Source organism: Mustela nivalis (genome assembly GCF_964662115.1).
Source record: "Mustela nivalis genome assembly, chromosome: X".
NCBI classification, from domain to species: Eukaryota; Metazoa; Chordata; class Mammalia; order Carnivora; family Mustelidae; genus Mustela; species Mustela nivalis.
This window is the reverse complement of record NC_139040.1, coordinates 73805152-73829647: the sequence shown is the minus strand read 5'-3', so window position 1 is coordinate 73829647 and position 24496 is coordinate 73805152. Positions and strand designations below refer to the sequence as shown.

General features: G+C 34.7%; 1 protein-coding gene and 1 pseudogene across 9 annotated transcripts in view; one reads left to right on the top strand and one right to left on the bottom strand.

Moving 5' to 3' along the window:
- ZC3H12B (zinc finger CCCH-type containing 12B) overlaps window positions 1-24496 on the top strand; it is a 596951-nt gene that overhangs the window by 393505 nt on the left and 178950 nt on the right. For 6 of the 8 annotated variants that reach the window (XM_082715899.1, XM_082715900.1, XM_082715902.1 and 3 more), the window contains 2 exons: window positions 11840-11997; window positions 12710-12764. The exons of 1 other annotated variant lie outside the window; for it this stretch is intronic. The gene's annotated coding sequence lies outside the window, so the exon portion shown is untranslated. The remainder of the gene's footprint in view (window positions 1-11839; window positions 11998-12709; window positions 12765-24496) is intronic. One more of the 8 variants, XM_082715905.1, reaches the window with a different exon arrangement.
- Window positions 9085-22663, bottom strand: LOC309855909 (60 kDa heat shock protein, mitochondrial pseudogene; annotated as a pseudogene). Its single transcript has 3 exons — window positions 22641-22663; window positions 9529-10523; window positions 9085-9344 (listed from the first exon to the last, which is right to left on the bottom strand). The product of its transcript is annotated as a 60 kDa heat shock protein, mitochondrial pseudogene (transcript).

The window sequence follows — 24496 nt, the reverse complement described above, 5'->3', positions numbered from 1 at the left end:
TTTGGAAGGTCAAGAAAGTGCTTTCTTCCTACAGGGTCTTATAAGCTATTTAGCAACTATTTTGGGAGCATCTACTATATGTGAGGCTTAGCACAGGGGACTTAAAGTAAGTTTCAACTTTTCCTTAAGAAGTATAGTGTAGCAGAATGAAAGCTACTGAGAAAAGTCTTCTTAATGTCCTTTTATACTCCAGAGGCAGATAGTGAGCCTTTTCTTGGCCTCCCACAAATGTATTTTTGCATCTATAAATCATTAAAACTGTAGAATCAGAAGGGGGTCTCTTAGTGCCATATGTGGAAAAACAAGGTAGACCCTTTCATCATGATAGGTATGGCGATAAGAAGCTTCAACTAACAACATATTTACCGGTATGACTAAATTAGATACCAGTGAGAATGTATTTCTCCACAAATTAGTAATCCTGGGTTGAAGTAAGTAACCCTATGATCTTGATAGCATATACATGAGGCATCAACTCCAGAGCAACATTTTACTCTTCAAGAATCATGGGTTTCTTTGGACAGAGAAATTTGGTGTGTGATTTTCCTGAAATTCACATATTTCTAAGTGAACTGTGGAATAATTTTTCTAATGATTTTATGTTAAATAGTGCCAGTTTCTCTTGTCTTGACATGTTTTAAAACTTTAAACAAATTTAGGTTCAGCAAGTAGGGGAAAGAGAGGAGTTGAGATGGCAGAGGAGTAAGGGAACCTAATTTCATCTGGTCCCTGGAATTCAGATAGATAGTTATCAGATTATTCTGAACACCTGCAACATTAATCAGACTTCTGAGAGAAGAATTGTTGCAATTCCACAAATAGAAAAGTGACCACTTTTTGGAAGGTAGTAGGTGTGAAGATGTGAATCTGGGGTGCTATATTGAAAGAAAAGGTGGAGGGGAGGGAACCTGCTTAAGAAAGATACTCTATTATAAGCAATAGAGTACAAATCAGAACTTTCAGAAGTCTGCTACAGTGAGAGATGAACCTGGCATAATGGTACTCAGGTGGTGAAGCAGGATGGGATCTGATGTGGGACAGTGTTGTGTCACAGGATCCCTGGAGCAAAAGAAGAAAGAGGGTTCCTGAATCCAGTAGGGTTCCCAGGGACCAGAGTGGGGAAGCCAGCTAAAATAACAGGACTAGGAGGCGGCTTTGTGCTTGGTGTTGCCATAAACTGAGATCAACTGCATGGTCACCTGATTGTTCTTTGGGCAGTGGCACAGAAAAGGTAGAAAGTGGGGAAAGACCCCCCCCTCCCCGGGAGGAACAGTGTGGGTCCACTACATGAGTCCATAAACTTTGAAGACTGGAAATTGGTTCACATGCCTGAGATAAAAATGGTGGGTCACAGGCTGGGTGAACACATAGTTTGGTCAGAAACCAGAGAGACATAAGTGACCAGCTGCTTTTATTTCGAGGACTCATTGAAGAATGGAGAATGCAGATTTTCAGCTCCAGGGCTGGAGAGTGGGTCTCTGTCATGTTCATCTCCTCTGTTGGTGCTTAAACTTTTCAGGGAGCAAGCAGTGCCATATAGTGGAATACAGAACCTCTTAAATGGATTCGGGCCCCTTGTCAATGGAGGCACAATTCCACAAGGGCAAGGACACCTAAGAATCAGTGCAACAGATCTCTTGCCCTGAAGACCAGCAGGAAAACCTAGATGGCACGAAGTTTACCCATCATAGAGAACTGCAAAACATCAGTCCTTGGGGAAAACAGTATACAACATTTGTGGGTTTTTAATTATTTTTCAGCATTTCAGGTTTTTTTAGCTGTTTTATTATATTTTCAATTCTTTTTATACACACACACACATAGTGATAGATAGATAGATAACTGATCAAATTTTGTATATTTTGATATATTTCAATATATTTTGTATATTTTGGTTTGTTTGTTAAAAGAAACTAGATTCCCAAAATACGGAAGAAAGAAAAACTTACATATATATACATAATGTATATGTATATATGTATGTATATACATTATGTATATACATATGTATGTATATATACATATACATGGAACATTCTCTAGAATAGATCACATACTGGATCACAAATCAGTTCTCAACTGATACAAAATATGCTGAGATTATTCTGTGCATATTTAGAGACCACAATGTTTTGAAACTTGAAGTCAAGTACAAGAAAAATTTTGGTAGGAACACAAATACATGGAATTAAAGAGCATCCTACTAAAGAATAAATGGAGAAACAAGGAAATTAAAAAGAATTTAAAACATACATGAAAGCAAATGAAAATCAGAACACTACATTTTAGAACCATTGGAATGCAGCAAGGGTGGTCCTAAGAGGGAATTATATAGCAATAGAGGTCTGTCTTAAGAAATAAGAAAATTCTTAAATACACACCCTAAACTTACACTTAAAGGAGCTGGAAAAAGAAGAGAAAATAAAGCCTAAATCCAGCAGAAGAGAAATAATAATGATTAGAGCATAAGTCAATGATAGAGAAATCAGAAAAATGGTAGAACAGATCAAGGAAAATAGAAACTGCTTCTTTAAGAGAATCAAGAAGATCAATGAACTCTAAGCCAGACATGGAGAGGGAGAGAGAGAGAAAGAGATAGATAGAGAGAGAGAGAGAGAGAACTCAAATAAATAAAACCATGAGAGAAAAAGGAGACAACACAACCAATGCATAAGAATTAAAAACAATTCTAAGAGAATATTATGAGCAATTATATGACAACAAATTAGGCAATCTGGAAGAAATGGAGGCATTCCTAGAAACATATAAACTACCAAAGCTGAAACAGGAAGGAATAGAAAACCTGAACAGACCCATCATCAGCAAAGAAATTGAATCAGTTATCAAAAATCTTACAACAAACAAGAGCCCATGGCCACATGCCCTCCCAAGTGATTTCTACAAAATATTAAAGAGGAGAAGGGAGTTGGGAGAAATGGGAAGGGGAGATGAACCTTGAGAGACTGTAGACTCTGAGAAACAAACTGAGGGTTTTGGAGAGGGGTGGGGGCTTGGGAGGACCTGGTGGTGGGTGTTAAGTAGGACACATATTGCATGGATCACTGGGTGTGCATGAACAATGAATCTTGGAACATTGAAAAAAGTAAATTAAATTATAAAACACATATTTATAAAAAAATAAAGAGGAATTAATACCTATTCTCTGAAACGATTTCAAAAATTAGAAATGGAAGGAAAACTTCCACATTCATTCTATGAGGCCAGCATTACTTTGATCCCAAAACCAAAGAACCCCTCAAAAAGAATTACAGACCAATATCCTTTATGAACATGGTTGCCAAAATTCTTGCCAAGATATTATCTAGTAACATCCAATAGTACGTTAAAAGGATTATTCACCATGAACAGGTGGGATTTATTCCTCAGCTGCAACAGTGATTCAACATCCACAAATCAATGAGGAAAGAAAGGACAAGAACATGAGCCTCATAATAGATGCAGAAAACACATTTGACAAAATGCAGCATTGTTTCTTCAAAATATCTCCACTATGTAAAGATAGAGGGAACATACTTCAATGTCATAAAAGCCACATATGAAAACCCACATTAAATATACTCAATGGGATTGGGAGGGAGACAAACCATAAGTGACTCTTAATCTCACAAAACAAACTGAGGGTTGCTGGGGGGAGGGGGTTTGGGAGAAGGGGGTGGGATTATGGACATTGGGGAGGGTATGTGCTTTGGTGAGTGCTGTGAAGTGTGTAAACCTGGTGATTCACAGACCTGTACTCCTGGGGATAAAAATATATGTTTATAAAAAATTAAAAAATATATATATATATATATATATATAGATATATATATATATATATACACTCAATGGAGAAAAACTGAGGGATTTTCCCCTATGGCCAGGAAAATGACAGGAATGTCCATTCTCACTGCTGCTCTTCAACATATTACTGGAAGTCAGTTTCAGCAATCAGACAACAAAAAGAAATAACGGGCATCCAAATCAGCAAAGAAGAAGTCAAATTTTGTTTGCAGATGGCATGATACTCCATGGAAAACAAAAGAAGTCATCCCAAAATTGCTAGAACTCATCCAGGACTCAGGAAAGTGGCAAGATACAAAATTAATGCACAGAAATAGGTTGCATTTATATATACTAACAATGAGAAAGAAGAAAGATATATCAAGGAATTGATCTCATTTACAACTGAACCAAAAAACATAAGATAGCTAGAAATAAACCTAACCAAAGAGGTAAATGATCTGTACTCTGAAAAGTACAGAACATTTGTGAACAAAATTGAGGAAGACACAAAGAAATGGAAAAACATTCTATGATTGTTGATTGGAAGAACAAATATTGTTAAAATGTCTATGTTACCTAAAGCAATCTACATGTTCAATACAACCTCTATCAAAATGCCATCAGCATTTTTCATGGTGGTAGAACAAATAATCCTAAAATTTGCATGAAACCATAAAAAACCCAAGTAACCATAGTAATGATGAGAAAGAAAACCAGTAGGAGGCATCACAATTCCAGGCTTTAAGATACATTACATAGCTGTAACCATTAAGACAGCATGGTATTGGCACAAAAAGAGAAACAGATAAGTGGAACAACAGAATAGAGAACCCAGAACTAACTAATTTTTGACAAAGCAGGAAAGAATATCAAGTGAAAAAAAGTCTCTACAACAAATGATGCTGGGAAAGTTGGACAGTGAGACCCAGAAGAATGAAACAGGACCATTGTACACCAATTAAACTTAAATGGATGAAAGACCTAAATGTGAGACAGGAATCCATGATAATCTTAAAAGAGTACACAGTATGCAACAACTTTCAACTTGATTGCAGCAACTTCCTCCTACACCCATTTCCAAGGCAAGGGAAACAAAAACAAAGATAAACTCTGGGAATTTATGAAGATAAAAAGATTCTGCACAGTAAAAGAAACAGTCAAGAAAACTAAAAGGCAACCTATAAAATGGGAGAAGATATTTGCCAGTGACTTAACAGATAAAGGACTAGTATCTAAAATCTATTAAGAACTTATCAAGATGCCCTTCAACGGATGAATGGATAAGGAAGATGTGGTCCATATACACTATGGAGTATTATGCTCCATGAGAAAGGATGAATACCCAACTTTTGTAGCAACATGGATGGGACTGGAAGAGATTATGCTGAGTGAAATAAGTCAAGCAGAGAGAGTAAATTATCATATGGTTTCACTTATTTGTGGAGCGTAACAAATATGGAGGACAAGGGGTGTTAGAGAGGAGAAGGTAGTTGGGGTAAATTGGAAGGGGAGGTGAATCACAAGAAACTATGGACTCTGAAAAACAATCTGAGGGGTTTGAAGTGGCGGGGGGGTGGGAGGTTGGGGTACCGGGTGGTGGGTATTATAGAGATCACAGATTGCATGGAGCACTGGGTGTGGTGAAAAAATAATGAATACTGTTTTTCTGAAAATAAATAAATTGAAAAAATTAAAGAAAAAAGAACTTATCAAATGTAACACCCAAAACCAGAAAATCCAGTCAAGAAACGGATAGAAGACATGAACAGAGATTTCTCCAAAGAAGACATACAGATGGCCAACAGATACGTGAAAAAAAAAATGCTTAACATCACTCAGTTTAAGGGAGACACAAATCAAAACCACAATGAAATGCCACCTCACAGCAGTCAGACTGGCTAAAATTAACAAGTCAGGAAACAATAGCTCTCAGCAAAGAAGCAAAGAGAAACCCTCTTACACTGTTGGTGGGAATAAAAAATTGTACAGCCACTCTGGAAAAGAGTATAAAGTTTCTTCAAAAAATTAAAGATAGAGGTACTCGGGATGCCTGGGTGGCTCAGTGGGTTAAAGCCTCTGTCTTCAGCTTGGGTCATGTTCCCAGGGTCCTGGGATCAAAACCCACATCAGGCTCTCTGCTCAGCAGGGAGCCTCCTTCCCCTTCTCTCTCTATGCCTGCCTCTCTGCCTACTTGTGATCTCTGTCAAATAAATAAATAATTTTTTTTAAAAAAGAGATAGAGTTACTCTTTGATCCAACAATTGCACTACTAGATATTTATCCAAAGGATACAACAATAGTGATTCAAAGGAGCACATGCACCCCAATGTTTTTAGAAGCAATGTCCCCTATTGCCAAAATATGGAAAGAACCCAAATTTCTATCAACAAATGAATGGATAAAGAAGATATGGTATCTATACACAATGCAATAATACTCACACATCAAAAAGAATGAAATCTTGTCATTTGTAATGACGTGGATGGGACTGGAGGGTATTGTGTTAAGTAAATAAGTCAGTCAGAGAAAGACCAATACATATTATTTCTCTCATATGTGGAATTTAAGAAACAAAAGAGATGAACATAGGGAAAGAAAAGGAAATAAAAAATAAATTTAAAAGAGTAGGAGGGAAAGTATAAGAGATTCTTAACTACAAAAAACTGAGGGTTGCTGGAGGGGAAAGTGTAGATGTTGGGATAATTGGGTAAAGGGCATTAAGAAGGCACTTGATGTAATGAGCACTGGGTGTTACATACAACTGATGAATCACTGGATTATACCCCTTAATCTAATAATACAGTATATGTTAATATAAATATGTAAATACCAAAATATAAATAAATAAATATAAATACAATATAAATAAATAAATAATTTGAAGATAGAGTTATCCTATGACCCAGCAGCTGCACTACTAATTATTTATCATAATGGATAATAGAATAGTGATTCAAAGGGGGCACATTGAATCCAATGTTTATAGAAGTAATGTCCACAATTGTCAAACTATGAAAAAAGTCCAGATGTCAATTGACAGATGAATGGATAAAGAAGAAATATATATATATATATATATATATATATATATATATGTATATATACACAATGGAATATTACTCTGCCATCAAAAGGAACAAAACCTTGGCATTTGCAATGATATGGATGGAACTAGAGGGTATTATGCTGAGTGAAATGAGTCAGTTAGAGAAAGGCAAATACCACGAGTTCATATGTGGAATTTAAGAAACAAATCAGATAAATTTAGTAAATGGGAAGGAAAAAATAAAGTAAGATGAATACAGTGAGGGTGAGAAGCCATAAGGGACCTTTAACTGTAGGAAACAAACTTAGGGTTACTGGATGTGAGGTGGGTTGGACGATGGGGTAACTGGGTGATGGGTATTAAGGAGGGTGCTTAAAGTAATGAGCACTGGGTGTTGTATACAACTGATGAATCACTAAATTCTTCCTCTGAAACAAGTAATACAGCATATATTAGTATAAAGACATAAGTTTTAAAAAGCTAAACATAAAGCTAATCTAAGACCTAGCATTTGGACTACTAGGCCTATATCCAAAGGATAAAAACATAGTGACTTGAAGGGGCACATGCACCCTAATGTCTCCAGTACAGCATTAATTAATACAGCATTAATTTTCACAGTAGCTAATAAATGGAAAGTGCCCAGATGTCCATTAACATATGAATGGATAAAGAAGATGTGGTATGTCTATATAGTGGAACATTACTCAGCCATCAAAAACAATGAAATCTTGCCATTTGCAATGGCATGGATAGAACTAGAGGATATTATGCTAAGCATATAAGTCACTCAAAGAAAGACAAATACTGTATGATTTCACTCATATGTGGAATTTAAGATGGAAAGGAGATGGACTTGGGGTAGAGAAGGAAAAATAAAATAAGATGAAACATGGAGACAAATTCTCAAAAGGGACACTTAACTATAGGAAACAAACTGAGGGTTGTTGAAGGGGAGGTGATTATGGGGCTGCAGTAATTGGGTGATGGGCTTTAGGAAGGCACTTAAAGTAATAAGCATAGGGTGTTGTATGCAACTAACAAATCACTAAATTCTAACTCTGAAACTAATAATAATACAGTATATGTTAATTAAATTGAATTGAATTAAAAATAAAAAAAATTTAAACGAATTTTTGTTAACAGAGATTGTCATATAATTAGATTATTTTTCTACTTTAGACACAATTATTCTTACTCTCCACAGAAAGGCTGCTTCTCAATTTTCCATCTGGTGATGGCAATCACTAAAATCCGAAGTTCAACAGAATAGTTGTAAAAATGCCTCAGTGATTTCAGTTGAAAGCAACACATTTGTTACATGGCTCTTGCACTTAGGTATCAGGAATGTACAAATGTGTTTTTATTAAAAAACACAAAATGGATTTTCTGTAGGCATTGACAAAGACAGAATTAAACAATGATATGTTGTTAACTGAAATCAGCAAGTATTGGTTATAGTTATCTTCTTAAACATCAGCCAGGCTTTTCTTCGGTCATTACCTTCAGCTGACTTCTCTGAAGTTGTTAGTGAGAATCAGCTTGGTGATTGGTGAGATCAATTGCATTGAACTTCCTCTCAGTTTATTAATAAAGTACTATTATAAGAATTAGGATATGCCACCTCCTATACCACATTCCATTCCACCCATTCTAGGGTCTTTGGGAATTTCAGTGACTAGATCTTCTCTTGAACTTAACAGAGAAACCACTTTGGCAGTAACCAATAAAACAGTTCTTACAACCTTAGTTGAGTCAATTATTCCTTTTTCCTTTATTCAATGATGAGTCAATTATTCCTTTTTCCATGATATTCACAAAACCTCTAAGCATAACCTCATACTCATCTTCTGAGGAACTTTGCATAATTTTCTCAATTATTCGTGATACTTCAGTATCTACATTCTTAGCCATGGTCATTGCAGGAATTTTGGGTGTTTAAATAATTTCTATATCAGTTTTTGATCTTCAGGAGCTAAATTTTTTTAAATATTTATTTGAGAGAGAGGGAGAGAGAGAGAGAGAGAGAGAACATAAGTGGGGGAGGGACAAAAGGAGAGCGAGAAGCAGACTGTCCACTGAGCATGGAGTCCGATGCAACATGGGGCTTGATCCTAGGACACTGAGATCATGTCCTAAGCCAAACGCAGCTGCTTAACCAAGTGAGCTGCCTGGATACCCCAGAAACTGTAATTATTGATTCCAAAGCTGGAATGCTTCAAAGCATGACACAATCCCTTCCCAGAACAATGCCTTCAACAGAAGCTCATGTAGCATTGAGGGAAACCATAGCTGTTTTTCTTTTCAATATCTCTTGTCCCATCAACTTTCAGCACAGCTACTCTATCTGAAAGTTTGGGCAGACGTTCAATCAGTTTTTCCTTTTCATGTTCACTAGTTGTGATATCTAACTGCTTGATGATTTTTTGAAGAAAATTTTCAATTTGAGCCTTGTCACAATTTCTTTTCAAGATCATGGCATCATCTTTGGTCACAATGACCTCTCCAACTTTTGCTAAGTCATGAGGCTGAATATTTCAAGATTTGGGGGAAATTGGAGGGAGACATGAACCAAAAGAGACTGTGGACTCTGAGAAACAAACTGGGGGTTCTGGAAGGGAGGGGGGTGTTGGGTGAGCCTGGTAATAGGTATTAAGGAGGGCACATATTGCATTGAGCACTGGGTGTGATGCATAAACAATGAATCTTGGAACACTGAAAAAATAAAATAAAGTTAAAAAAAATAAGATTTAGTGTCAATCCTTCTTTTCCAAACACTGCACCACCAATAGCAACTACTTTCTCTTTAGTCTGTTTCTTTTCATTGTCACCAAAACCTAGCACTTTGACTGCTACAACCAGAAGGCTAATTTTTAGTCTATTAAAAATGAGTTTACTCAGATCTTCTTCATCAACATCTAGCGATTATGACCAAGGGTTAATGGGGAGCATTGGTAATTTCAGGAGCATACACAGTGTCTTGGACTCTGGAAACTTTCTTTTCACCTCCATAGAATATAGAATAATGGAATTCATATTTCTGACCTTTTAATGTATTAATGAAGTATGGAGAAATACACTTTCAATCAAATTTCATGCCCTGAATTATTTCTAATTCATGCTTAAGTGTTTTTCCATCCTTTACTATGATGACTCCCATTCTTCTAGCTTTTTTCCATTGCATCAGAAATGATGTTGCACATTTCTTTGTTTCCATTAGCAGAAATTGTAGAAATCTGAGCAATTTCATCAGGGGTTGTCACAAGTTTAGACTGCTTCATCAATTACAGCATCAACAGCTAACATCACACCTCTCCTGATTTTCACAGGATTAGCACTTTTGCTAATCTCTAAGCCTTCCTTGGCAATAGAGTGTGCCAGGAAAATAGAAGTAGTGGTGTCATCACCGGGATCTTTATTTGTGTTACTGACATCTTGAACAGGTTTAGTACCAATATTTTTATATTTATCTTTAAGTCAATGGACTTTGCAACAGTCACACCATCTTTTGATACTTTGGGTCTTTTCCAACTCTTTCCAATAATCACTGTTCTTCCCTTTGGCCCCATAGTAAGAGCTATCAAGATCAACTAAAAGGTCTACACATTGAATCATTAAAGCTCAGGCATCTACACCAAATTTTACTTCTTTGGAATAAACCTGAATGAGATAAGCTAATGTCCTAGACGCTGGCCTAATTTCAGGAAGAACTGCAGGTAATCAAAGCATTTCTGTGGGGCAGCAGCAGGGTGTGCCAGCACTCAGGCAAGTTGTAGGAAGCAAGTGAGAGGAAGATTTCCTCCTGTTGTGAATTTTAGTTGATTTTTTCTTCTATCAAGTATCAATAACTCAGATGTCCTATTCATATAGTAACGTAATTTTCCAATACATATTTAATTTTAAGAATTATTTCCCATTATCCTTCCAAGCCATCAGAGTGTTCAATAAGTTCCAGTTTTTTCAAAGTCTGAAGTTACATCTTTTGGATTGCATCTGGTACCAAGAAGCAACACAAAAACTTTATTTATCGAATATTATGGTCATATTTAAAGTTTGGGGAGTATAGCTACCACACTACTAAAAGATATATTCAGAGAATGGAAAAATATATAAGGCTAGTAAGTGGTGATAATGATGAGGACCTTCACAAACCTTGGTTAGGCCATACTTTGCTCCTAGACCATGGTTTAATGCTCTAACTTCTAGTTGAGAAATATATTTTAAGATCTTAAAGTTATAAAATGATAATTTATTATTATATAATAATTCAGCACTTTACATTTTTCAGAAAGATGATTCACTCATCTTGAGGTAGAAGGGAATAAGTAAGAAGGTTCAAGGTTAGTTTTATCCAAGTGTTTTTCTTGTTTCTGCCAACTTGTAAACTGTACGTGTGACTTTTTAGTTAATATGACTGCAAGTGAACTAAAAAGTAGAAAAGTCTATCTAAGGTGGAAATATTCATTCCAGGTGTTTAGGAAAATTAATATTTATTCTAAATTGTGGTCCTTTAACTTTTAAGATCTTCACTTTGCATAGATCATCAAGAAGGAATAGTAATACTTAATCTTCAAACTGTACATAAGAGCCATCTGGAAACATTCTGCTACTTAATGAAAAGTGTAGATAAAGTAGCTCTCCTTGAATTCACTGTTCATATATACTTTTCTTTAGTATGTGTGTGTGTGTGTGTGTGTGTACAGATAATTTGGCTATGGTTCTTTTGGATTGAGTCTTATCCGTAGTCACAAGATAAGTTCTCTTAAGCCTATGGAAGATTCTGAGCCTATATATATATATTTATATATATATAATATATATATATATTACACCTCTGATTAGCACAAATATTGAAAAGAACTATCAGTCTTTGAGATCAAAATATGCTGCTCCTGACTGTCGTACTGAACTTTAAATGGGTAAAATGTGTTTCAGAGAATGATTTATTGAATTCTTACCATAAGTTTGCCTTCTGCTTATGTAACTCTATTGGAATCTCTCATTCCATAGCTTTGGATTATTTTTGACAATTCTGACAGCATCAAAGGATAAAAGCCATGATATAATGAATACGCCACACAAGTAAGAAATACAGATGTGGACTATAGACCTCCAAAGAAGAATTGAGCTGGTCGAGGATATGTGCCAGATATTGGAAATGTTAAGAGGTAAGTACTTTGCTGATTATTGTTGTTGAGGGGTGTGTGTGTATGTGTATGTGTGTGTGTGTGTGTGTGTGTATTAGAGCAGAATTATTGCAAGAAGATTGCCATGATCTATGTAATAGCTGTGACTATTTTTATAAGAAAATTAAGGATACTTTCAGAAAATTTAAACTGTCAAAGTGGTAGTGAAAATCTGAAAAGCTTTTTAGGCTTTTTAACAGGAAATAAGCTTAAGAGAGAGTAAATGAAAATGAAGTATCATTTATTGAGCTTTACTAATCAAGTACCAAAATATGTGTTATCCCATTTAATCCTCATAATAATTCTATGATGTATGTGCTATTATCTTCATTTTACACATAGAAAACGGTCTTAAATAGATTACTTGACAAAAACTGTGCAACTATTAAGTTCACGGTTGTGTTTTAGACACAGGTCTCTCTGACTTCTAACATTGTATGTAGAGAGAACCAAATATGTAAGAAAAAATTATTGCTGTACAATTTTATGGTTTTCTTATGAAGAATTAAACATCCATTTAATTTTAATTTTCTGAGGAAAGTTTTTGACATAGTATATTCAGAAAATTCTTAAGCAACTCCAATATATGCACCTGAAGAAAAAAGCAGTGCTAGAGAAAGAAGCAACTATTCTAAGCAATGAAATAGCTATGATTCTGACACTCTTCCTTTTTGTTTTTTCTGAATTTCTTCAGATAGTATGTAAATGCAAACCAAATTTTCCAGGGAAGGTATATGTACCTAGAGCAGGTAAGTGTAGAAATGTAGACTTCTATTATGAAATCTGTTAAATTTATTCAGCTAAAGCAACAGTTTAATGTTTATTTAAACTGATTGTAGGCTCATGTCACATACTTTTGGACACTTGATCACTCTAAGGAATTTAAGCCTCTTTTATTTTTATAGTTTAGAAATGTTTATGTTTCCTTCACTGTGCAGAAGCTTTTTGTCTTCAAGAAGTCCCAATAGTTCATTTTTTTAAATTTTTTTTTATTTTTTTATTTTTTATAAACATATATTTTTATCCCCAGGGGTACAGGTCTGTGAATCACCAGGTTTACATACTTCACAGCACTCACCAAAGCACATACCCTCCCCAATGTCCAATAGTTCATTTTTGCTTTTGTTTCCCTTTCCTCTGGTGACATGTCTAATATGAAGTTCCTAGGCTGAGGTCATAATTTTCAAGAAAAGTGGAAATATTGATTTGATTTTTATTAAACTACAGCCTTTATAAGTTCTTCCACATGGTGTTTAAACTTTTAATTACATCTTTAATATTCATTTTATAATTTACTAAGTATGTACAAAATTATTGGGAACTGTGGCATTGTGGCAAGATCGTTTGATTTACAGACAAAATGAATTTGAATTTTAGTTCTGCCTCCTATTTACAAGATAAATTTGGGTAATTCATTTAGCCTCTCTGAGCCTTAGTTTTCTTTTATTTATTAAGTTTTTTATTATTATGTTCAGTTAGCCAACAAATAGTAGTACATCATTAGTTTTTGGTGTAATGTTCAATGATTCACTAGTTGCATATAACACCCAGTGCTCTTCACAACACATGTCCTCCTTGTTAAGTTTTTTTAAAAAGAATAATTCCAATATAGTTAGAATACAGTGTTATATTAGTTTCAGGTGCACAATATAGCTATTCAAGAATTCTGCACATTACTAAATGCTCATGATGATTAATGTACACTTTAAGCCCCATCACCTATTTCACCCATCCCCACCACTCTCTTCTTCTCTGACAACTATCAGTTTGGTCTCTACAGTTAACAGTCTGTTTTTTCATTTCTCTCTCTCTCTCTTTCTCTCATTTTAACTTTGATCATTTGTTTTCTTTCTTAAATTCCACACATGAGTGAATTTTGTGGTATTTTTCTTTAACTGACTTATTTTACTTAGCATTATACTCTCTAGTCCCATCCATATTTTGAAAACGGTAAAATTTCATTCTTTTTTGTGTCTGAGTAATATTCTATTGTATATATATCATATCGTCTACAGCCACTCATCTATCTGAACTTCAGTTCTCTCATCTCTAATATGGCAGAAATAATCCATATCTCATATAGTTTTGTGTGAATAACTTGATATAATAAATGTGAATGTACTTTATAGACAATAAAATTTCATAACAATGTGAGGGAAAAGGAAAGGACCGAGGAACTGTTTCTTTGGAAAAGATCAATAAAATTGATAAACCTGTAGCCAGACTTATCAGAAAATAAGAGAAAGGACCCGCATAAATAAAATCATAAATTAAAGAGGAGAGATCACAACTGACACTGCAGAAATACAAACAATTACAACAGAATATTATAAAAAAATTGTATGCTAATAATTTGGGCAATCTGGAAGAAAGGGATAAATCACCAAACTAAAATAGGTAGAAAGAGAAAATTTGAACAGACTAATAACTAGTAAAGAAATTGAATCAGTAATCAAGAAACTCTCAGCAAACCAAAGTCCGGGATGGCCTCACAGGCAAATTTTACCAAACATTTAAAGAAGAGTTAATACCATTTCTTCTCAAACAGTTCCAAAAAACAGAAATGGAAATAAAACTTCCAAACTCATTCTATCAGGCCACCATTACCCTGATTCCAAAACCAAAGACCATCACTCAAAAAGAGAACTATGTGCCAATATCCCTAATGAACATGGATGCAAAAATTCTCAACAAAATACTGGCAAATTTAATCCAACAATATATTATAAGAATAATTCCCCATGATAAGATGGAATTTATTCCTGGAATGTAAGTGTGGTTTAATATTTAAAAATCTCACAAAACAAACTGAGGGTTGCTGGGGGGAGGGGGTTTGGGAGAAGGGGGTGGGATTATGGACATTGGGGAGGGTATGTGCTTTGGTGAGTGCTGTGAAGTGTGTAAACCTGGTGATTCACAGACCTGTACCCCTGTGGATAAAAATATATGTTTATAAAAAATAAAAAGTTAAATAAATAAATAAATAAATAAATGATTTGTAGGCAAAAAAAAAAAAATTGATCAATATGCTGCACCACATTAATATAAGAAAGTATAAGAATCATATTATACTGTCAATGGATGCAGAGAAAGAATTTGAGAAAGTAAAACATCTATTATTGCTAAAAAAATATACTCAACATAGTGGGGCTATAGGGAGCATACCTCAACATCATAAAGGTTATATGCAAAAGACCTAGAGCTAATATCATCCTTGATAGGAAAAAACTGAGATAAAAAGGTAAGAACTTTCCTTAAGTGGGTAGGAGAGTTTTTACCTTTTTATCTCAGTTTTTCCCCATCAAGGATGATATTAGCTCTAGGTCTTTTGTATATAACCTTTATGATGTTGAGGTATGCTCCCTATAGCCCCACTATGTTGAGGATATTTTTTTTAACAATAATAGATGTTTTACTTTCTCAAATTCTTTCTCTGCATCCACTGACAGTATAATATGATTCTTATACTTTCTTATATTAATGTGGTGCAGCATAAAGTGGGTAGGAGAAGAATCAATGAAACAAGATGGGATTGGGATGGAGACAAGCCATAAGTGACTCTTAATTTCACAAAACAAACTGAGGGTTGCTGGGGGGAGGGGGGTTGGGAAAACGGGGGTGGGGTTATGGACATTGGGGAGGGTATGTGCTTTGGTGAGTGCTGTGAAGTGTGTAAACCTGGCGATTCACAGACCTGTACCCCTGGGGATAAAAATATATGTTTATAAAAAATAAAATTTTTTTTAAAAAATAAATAAATAAAAAATTTTTTAAAAAATGAACCAAACCACAAAAAAAAGGTAAAAACTCTTCTGGAAAGCAAAGGAAATGATCAACATAATTAAAAGTAACCTTTAGAATGGGAGAATATATTCGCAAAGGACATATCTGATAAAGGGCAAGTATCCAAAACATATTAAAAAAAAAAAAAAACTTGTCAGTATCTACTTACTCCAAGAAAAACAAAATCCAGTTGAAAGATGGTCCAAAGACATGAATAGACACTTTTTTCCCCAAAAAAGACATCTAGATGACTAATAGATACATGAAAATATGCTCAACATCCCCCATCATCAGGGAACTACAAATCAAAACTACAATGATATACCACTACATACTAGTCAGAATGCTTAAAACTAACAAGAGAAGAAACAAGTGTAGGTGAGGATGTAGAGAAAGGGGAATTCTGTTATACTGTTGGTGGGAATGCAAACTGGTACAGCCACTATAGAAAACAGTATGGAGGTTCCTCAAAAAGTTAAAAATTGAGATACCTCAGAATGCTTAAAACTAACAAGAGAAGAAACGAGTGTAGGTGAGGATGTAGAGAAAGGGGAATTCTGTTATACTGTTGGTGGGAATGCAAACTGGTACAGCCACTATAGAAAACAGTATGGAGGTTCCTCAAAAAGCTAAAAATTGAGATACCTTGTGACCCAGCAATTGCACTACAAGTATTTGCCAAAAGGATAAAAGAAGATAGATTCAAAGGGGTACATGCATTGCAATGTTTATAGCAGCATTATCAACAATAGCCAGACAATGGAAAGAGCCCAAATGCCCATCAACAGATGAATATATAAGAAGATGTGGCATATGTATATGTAATGGAATATTCTCAGACATCAAAAAGAATGAAATCTTGCCATTTACAATAATATGAATGGAGTTAGAGAGTATAATGTTAAGGAAGATGTCAGTCAGACAAAGATAAACACCATATGATTTCACTCATGTAGAATTTAAGAAACAACACATGTGAATACATGGGGGAAAATGAGAGAAGCAAAGCATAAAGCATATTCTTAAGTATAAGTAACACACTGAAGGTTGCTGGAGGAGAGGTAGGCAGGGAGATGAGTTAAATGGGTGTTGGAGATGGAGGACTTTTTTGTGTGTGTGATGAGAACTGGGTGTTGTATGTGATGAATCACTAAATCCTATACATGAAACTAATTTTACACTGTATGTTAACTAACTGGAATATAAATAAATACTTGGAAAAAGGAAAACAAGCTAAGGATCAAATTTTATAATAAATTAAGAGCTTCAAAATACCTTTTCTAAAAATATTGAAGCTGAAAAATTTGCAGAAAGTCACATAGCTAATACATGGTATAACCAGAAATCCAACTTTGGACTGTGTGTCTCTAAGCTCAATATTCTTTCCACAATACTAAGCTGCCTAGGTGATTGTATCCAGCCTTACAAGTGGATTAAATGTATGAAATGAATTCAATGGAATAATTACTGAGAGAGGAAGATGGTTGCAAATTAGGAGGACCCTGGGCTTGCCTGTCCCACTAACACAACTAGATAACTATGAAATGATCTTAAAAGCCCCAGAAATATACCTCAGTTGGTGGAGAATATGACTCTTTCATGTGTTTGAGACACACATGAGGTGCAGAGATTACTTAAATAAATAAAACAGGCATTTGTAGTAAAAGATGTATATTACATTCTTTAATATAATCACAAAAGGGACCAAATCAACAAGAAGATCTAACAATTTTAAATATTTGTAAACCTAAAATTAGGGCAACCAAATATTTCAAAAATGTGAATAACAAATATAAAATAGCTAATCAATAATAATACAATAATAGTAGAGGACCTTAATACCTCATTTACATCAATGGACTGATCATCTAAATGGAACGCTAACATAAAAACAATGGTTTTAAAAGACACACTGGACAAAACGGAGTTAACAGATGTATTCATATATATATATTTTTTCTTTTCTTTCATTTTATGTATTTATTTGTTGGTGGATAAAGATGTTTTTAATTTCTTTTCAGTGTTCCAGAATTGTTTATACACCACAGCCAGTGCCCCATGCAATATGTGCCCTCCATAATATCCACCACCAGACTCACACAACATCCCATCCTTCTCCCCTCCAAAACCATCAGTTTATTTCTCTGAGTCCACTGTCTCTCATGGTTCGTCTTCCCCTCCAATTGTCCCCAACTCCCTTCTCCTCTACATCTCCCCATGTCTTCTGTGCTATTTCTTATGATCCACAAATAAGCAGAACCTTATGATAATTGACTCTCTCTGCTTGACTCAGAATAATCTCTTCCAGTCCCATCCATGTTGATATAAAAGTTGGGTATCCCACCTTTCTGATGGAGGCATAATACTCCATTGTATATATGGACCACATCTTCCTTACCCATTCGTCCATTGAAGGGAATCTTGGTTCTTTCCACAGTTTGGCGACCATGTTATTGCTGCTATGAACATTGGGGTACAGATGGCCCTTCTCTTCACTACATCTGTATCTTTGTGGTAAATACCCAGTAGTGCAATTGCAGGGTCATAGGGAAGCTCTATTTTTAATTTCTTAAGGAATCTACACACTGTTTTCCAATGTGGCTGCACCAACTTGCATTCCCACCAACTGTAAGAGGGTTCCCCTTTCTCCACATCCTCTCCAACACATGTTGTTTACTGTCTTGTTAATTTTGGCCATTATAACTGGTGTAAGGTTGTGTCTCAGTGTGGTTTTGATTTAAATCTCCCTGATGGCTAATGATGATGAACATTTTTTCATGTGTCTGTTAGCCATTTGTATGTCTTCTTTGGAGAAGTGTCTGTTCAGGTCTTCTGCCCATTTTTTGATGTGATTATCTGTTTTGTGTGTGTTCAGTTTGAAGGGTTCGTTATAGATCTTGGATATCAGCCCATTTTCTGTAGTGTCATTTACTAATATCTTCTCCCATTCCTTGGGTTGCCTCTTTGTTTTGTTGACTGTTGCAGATAAAGATTTTTTTTTTAAATACTTAATTTATTTGGGGGAAGAACAGCAAAGGGAGAGGAGGAGAAAGCTTTAAGCAGACTCCATGTTGAGCATAGAGCCTGATGTGGGACTTGACCTCACAACACTGACATCATGATCTCAAGCCAAAACCAAGAGTCAAATGCTTAACTGTGTTACCCAGGCAGCTCAGGATGAAGATCTTATTTTTTTTAAAAGCAGAACAAAACACACCCATAATCTAGTTTAGGGGGCCTTGTTTTTTACTTTTCTTTTTTGTTTTGTTTTGTGTTTTTCTTTCCCCCATTTTTTTCTGGACAAAAATATGAGACAGAGAAATTCCCTCCAAAGGAAAAAAAAACGGGAAGTATAACTCAAGGCCAGGGATTTAATCAACACAGATAAAAGTAAGATGTCTGAGCTAGAACTTATTTTTTGAAAGATTTTATTTATTTATTTCACAGAGAGAGACACAGTGAGAAAGAGAGAACACAAGCAGGGGAGTAAGGGAGGGAGAAGCAGGCTTCCTACTGAGGAGGGAGCCTGATGTGGGGCTTGGTCCCAGGGCCTCAGGATCATGAGCTGAGCCAAATGCAGATGCTTCATGAATGAGCCACCCATGTGCCCCTCTGAACTAGAATTTAAAACAACACTTATAAGAATGCTAGCTGTGTTTGAAAAAAGCATAGAAGACACTAAAGAATCCCTTACTGCAGAGTAAAAGAACTAAAATCTAGTCAGGCAAAAATTTAAAATGCTATAACCAAGATGCAATTCCAAATGGGGGTCATAAAAACAGTAATGCATACAGTAGAGTAATGAATCAGTGATACAGAAGAGAAAACTGTGGAAAATACTGAAGCCAAAAAGAGGGACATAGGGTAATGGGCTATGAAGGCAAACATAGGGAATTTAGCAACTTCTTAATACATAATAACATTTATATCATAGAAATCTGAGAGGCAGAAGAGAGAGATAAAGGGGCAGAAGATTTATTCAAATAAATTATAGCTGAAAAAATTCCCTAATCTGGAGAAGGACACAGATATCTAAATCCAAGAAGCAAAGATAACTCCCATTAAATTCAACAAAAGCCAGCCATCACCAAAGGCATATTAGTCAAATACACAAAATACAGACAAGGAAAGAATCCTGAAAGCAGCTAGGGAAAATAGACTTTACCTACAAGGAGGCAAAAATCAGTTACACAACAGCTTTTCCACAATAACTTGACAGGACAAAAAGAAGTAACAGGAAATACTCAACATGCTTTTGGGAAATATATGCAACCAATAATTTTTTATTTAGCAAGATTACCATTTAGAATAAGAGAGATAAAAATTTTGGGCGCCTGGGTGGCTCAGTGGGTTAAGCCGCTGCCTTCGGCTCAGGTCATGATCTCAGGGTCCTGGGATGGAGTCCCACATCGGGCTCTCTGCTCAGCAGGGAGCCTGCTTCCTTCTCTCGCTCTCTATCTGCCTGCCTCTCTGCCTACTTGTGATCTCTGTCTGTCAAATAAATAAAATCTTTAAAAAAAAAAGAGAGAGAGATAAAAATTTCCCCAAACAAAAAAATAAAGGATTTCATAATCAGTAAACCAGTCTGGTAAGAAATTTTAAGGGGAACTCTGAGTGGAGAAATTAAAGACCAAAGGCAACAAAAAATAAACATCAATCTACAGGTAACACAATGGCACTAGATTTATATATTTCAATAATCACTCTGAATGTAAATGGACTAAATATTCAACACAAAAGACATCGGGTATCAGAATGGATTAAAAAAAATAGATCCGTCTATATGCTGCCTATAAGAGACTCATTTTAGACCTAAAGACACTTGCAGATTGAAAGCAAAGGGATAGAGATCTATCTGTCATCTGATGGATGCCAAAAGAAAGCTGAAATAGGCACACTTCTATCAGACAAACTAGATTTAAAAAAAAAAAATAAAAAAGACTGTAACCAGAGATGAAGAAGGGTATTATAATCAAAGGGTCTACCCATCAAGAAGATCTAACATTTGTAAATATCTATGCCCCAACTTAAGAACACCCAAATATATAAATCAACTAATAACAATTATAATAAAGAAACTCATTGATAATAACACAGTAATAGTAGGGCATTTAGCATCCCACTTACAACAATGGACAGATCATCCAAGAAGAAAATCAAGAGGGAAACAATGGCTTTTAATGACACACTAGACCAGATGGACATCACAGATATATTCAGAAGATTTCATCCTAAAAAAGCAGAATACACAATCTTTTCCAGTGCACATGGAACATTCTCCAAAATAGATCACATACTGGGTCACCAATAATTCCTGAACAAGTACAAAAATATCAAGATCATACCATTCATATTTTCAGGCCACAATGCTATGAAACTTGAAGTAAAAAAAGAAAACATTTGGAAAGATCACAGATGAATGGAAGTTAAAAAACATCCTACTAAAGAATGAAGGGTTGACCGGGAAATTAAAGAAACAAATAAAAAACCTAGAAGCACATGAAAATGAAAACACAACAGTCCAAAGCTTTGGGATGAACCAAAGGCAGTACTCAGAGGGAAGTGTATTGGAATACAGGCTTACCTCAAGCAGAAAGAAAAGTCTCAAAGACACAACCTAAGCTTATACCTAAAACAGCTAGAAAAAGAAGGGCAAATAAAGCCTAAAACCAATAAAAAGAAAGTAAATAATAAATATTGGAGCATAAATAAATGATACAGAAACAAAGAGATGAACAAAAAACCCAAAGTAGAACAGATTAATGAAACTAAGAGCTGGTTCTTCAAATGAATTAATGAAATTGGTAATCACCTAACCAGTCTTACCAAAAAGAAAAGAGAAAGGACCCAAATAGATAAGATCACAAATGAAAAAGGAGAGATCACAACCATGCCACAGAAATACATGCAATTCTAAGAGAATATTATGAAAAACTATGTCAGTAAATGGGGCAACCTGGAAGTAATGGTCTAATTTTTAGAGACTTACAAAGTACCACAACTGAAACAGGAAGAAATAGAAAATTTGAGCAGACCAATAACCAGCAAAGAAGTTGAATCAGCAATCAAAAAAATCTCCCAATAAATAAAAGTCCTGCACCTGATGGCCTCTCTGGGGAATTCTATCTGACATTTAAAGAAGAATTAATACCTTTTTTTTTTTTTAGCGGAAATTCTCCTTTTTTTAAATTTTCAGCATAACAGTATTCATTATTTTTTCACCTTTTTCATGAACTGTTCCAAAAAATACAAATGGAAGAAAAACTTCCAAACTCATTTTACAAGACCAGTATTACTTAAATACCCAATTCAGACAAAGACCCCACCAAAAAGAAGAATTATAGACCAATATCTGAAGAGCATGGATACAAACATTCTCAATATGAATCTAGCAAATCAAATTCAACAGTACTTTAAAAGAATTATTCACCACAATCAAGTGGGATTTATTCCCATGCTACAGGGGTGGTTGAATATTGATCAATGTGATACAACATAGTAATGAAAAAAAAAAGAGAAGAATCATATGATCCTGTCAATAAGTGCAGAAAAAGCATTTGAAAAATATATCTGAAAAATATAAAACACCGATGAAAGTAATTGAAGATAACACAAAGAAATGGGAAAACACTCCATGCTCATGGATTGAAACAAACATAGTTAAAATGTCTATACTAAACCCTGAAAAAGTAAAGTTAAAAAAAAAAGTCTATAATACCCAAAGCAATCTACGCATTTTTCACAGGTCCAGATCAAGCAATCTTAAAATTTGTATGGAAGGGCAAATGACCCTGAATTGTGAAAACAACTTTAAGAAATAATAACAAAACTGGAGGCCTCACAATTCCCAGACTTCAAGATACATTGCGGAACTGCAGTAATCAAAACAGTATAGTATTGTCATAAAAATAGATACATAAAACAATAGAACAGAATAAAAAGCTCAGAAATAGTCCCACAATTATATGGTTGATCAATCTCTAACAAAGCAGGAAATCATGTCCAATGAAAGGAGGATAGTTTTCTCAAAAAAAACATGTTGGGTAAACTGGACAGCAACAGGGAAAAGAAAGGAACTGGATCTTTTTCTTATAGCAGACACAAATACAAATTCAAAATGAATTGAAAACCTAAATGTGAGACGTAAAATGTTAAAATCCTAGAGGAGAACCCAGGAAGTAATATCTTTGACATCAGACATAGCTACTTCTTTCTAGATGTGTCTCTTGAGGCAAGGGAAACACAAGCAAAAATAAACTATTTGTACTTTATCAAAATAAATTTTTTGCACAACAAATGATTAAACCAACAAAAGTAAAAGGCAACCTATGAAATGAAGGAAGATATTTGTAAATGGCATATCTGATAAAGGGTTAGGATCCAAAATATATAAAGACTTATAAAACCCAACACCCAAAAAATGAATATGCCAATTTATAACCAGACAGAAGACATGGAAAGACAATTTTCCAAAGAAGACTTTACAAACACTACAGCAAAAAAAAACTATGCTGGCTAACTGAACATAAAAAAAGCACTGGGTGTGGTGAAAAATAATGAATACTGTTATGCTGAAAATAAAAAATAAATTAAAAAAAATAATAATAAAAATAAATAAAAATAAACACACACACAAAAAAAAAGACATCCAGATAGCCAATAGACACATGAAAATATGGCCAATATAACTCATCATCACGGAAATATAAATCAAAACTACAATGAGATATCACCTCACACCTGTATGAATGGCTAAAATTAACAACACAAGAAACAATAGGTATTGTTGAGGATGCAGAGAAAGGGGAACCCTCTTACACTGTTGGTGGGAGTGCAAACTGGTGCAGCCATTCTGGAAAACAATACAGAGTTTCCTCAAAAGTTAAAAATAGAACCATCCTATGATCCAGCAATTGCAGTACTAGGTTTTATCCAAAGCATACAAAAATATTAATTCAAAAGGATACATGCACCCCAATGTTTATAGCAGCTTTATTTATAATAGTGAAACTATGTACTACCCAAGTGTGCATTGACTGATTAATGTAAAATGAATATTTGTTATGAGGGAAATTAGTGAGAGAAAAACAAATACCATATGATTTCACTTATATTTGGAATTTAAGAAACAAAGCAAAGGAGCAAATCAAAAAAAGAATAAGTCAACTAAGAAGTACTCTTTAATTGTAGAGAACAAACTGTTGATTATCAGAGGAGGTGGGTGAGGGGATGTGTTATGATGGTGATTAAGGAGTGCATTTGTTATTACGATCATCGGGTTTTAAGTGGATGTTTTCAATCACTGCACTGTATACCTGAAATTAATATTACATTGTATGCTAACTAACTCAATGTAAATACAAACTTAAAATTTCTTCATATTTGAGACTGATACTGCTAACCATATTCAAGCAATTGCACAAATAGAATATAAATGTTTCTTTCATAGCCCTTTGGATTATGAAAGATTAACGAAATAGTATTTGTAACATTAACACATTTAAGATCATTGGAAGAAACTGACTACATAAGCATAATATTTAGGCATATCACCCTCATACATTCAAAAAATATCAAGAAATAAGTGATGGTATATAAGAAGATATCTATTTGTCTAGGGATTATGTATCACATTTACTGTGTTGGTATAGACTTTTGCAGCAACTTCTGTACTCCCTCCTTTTCTTTTCCTATGTTT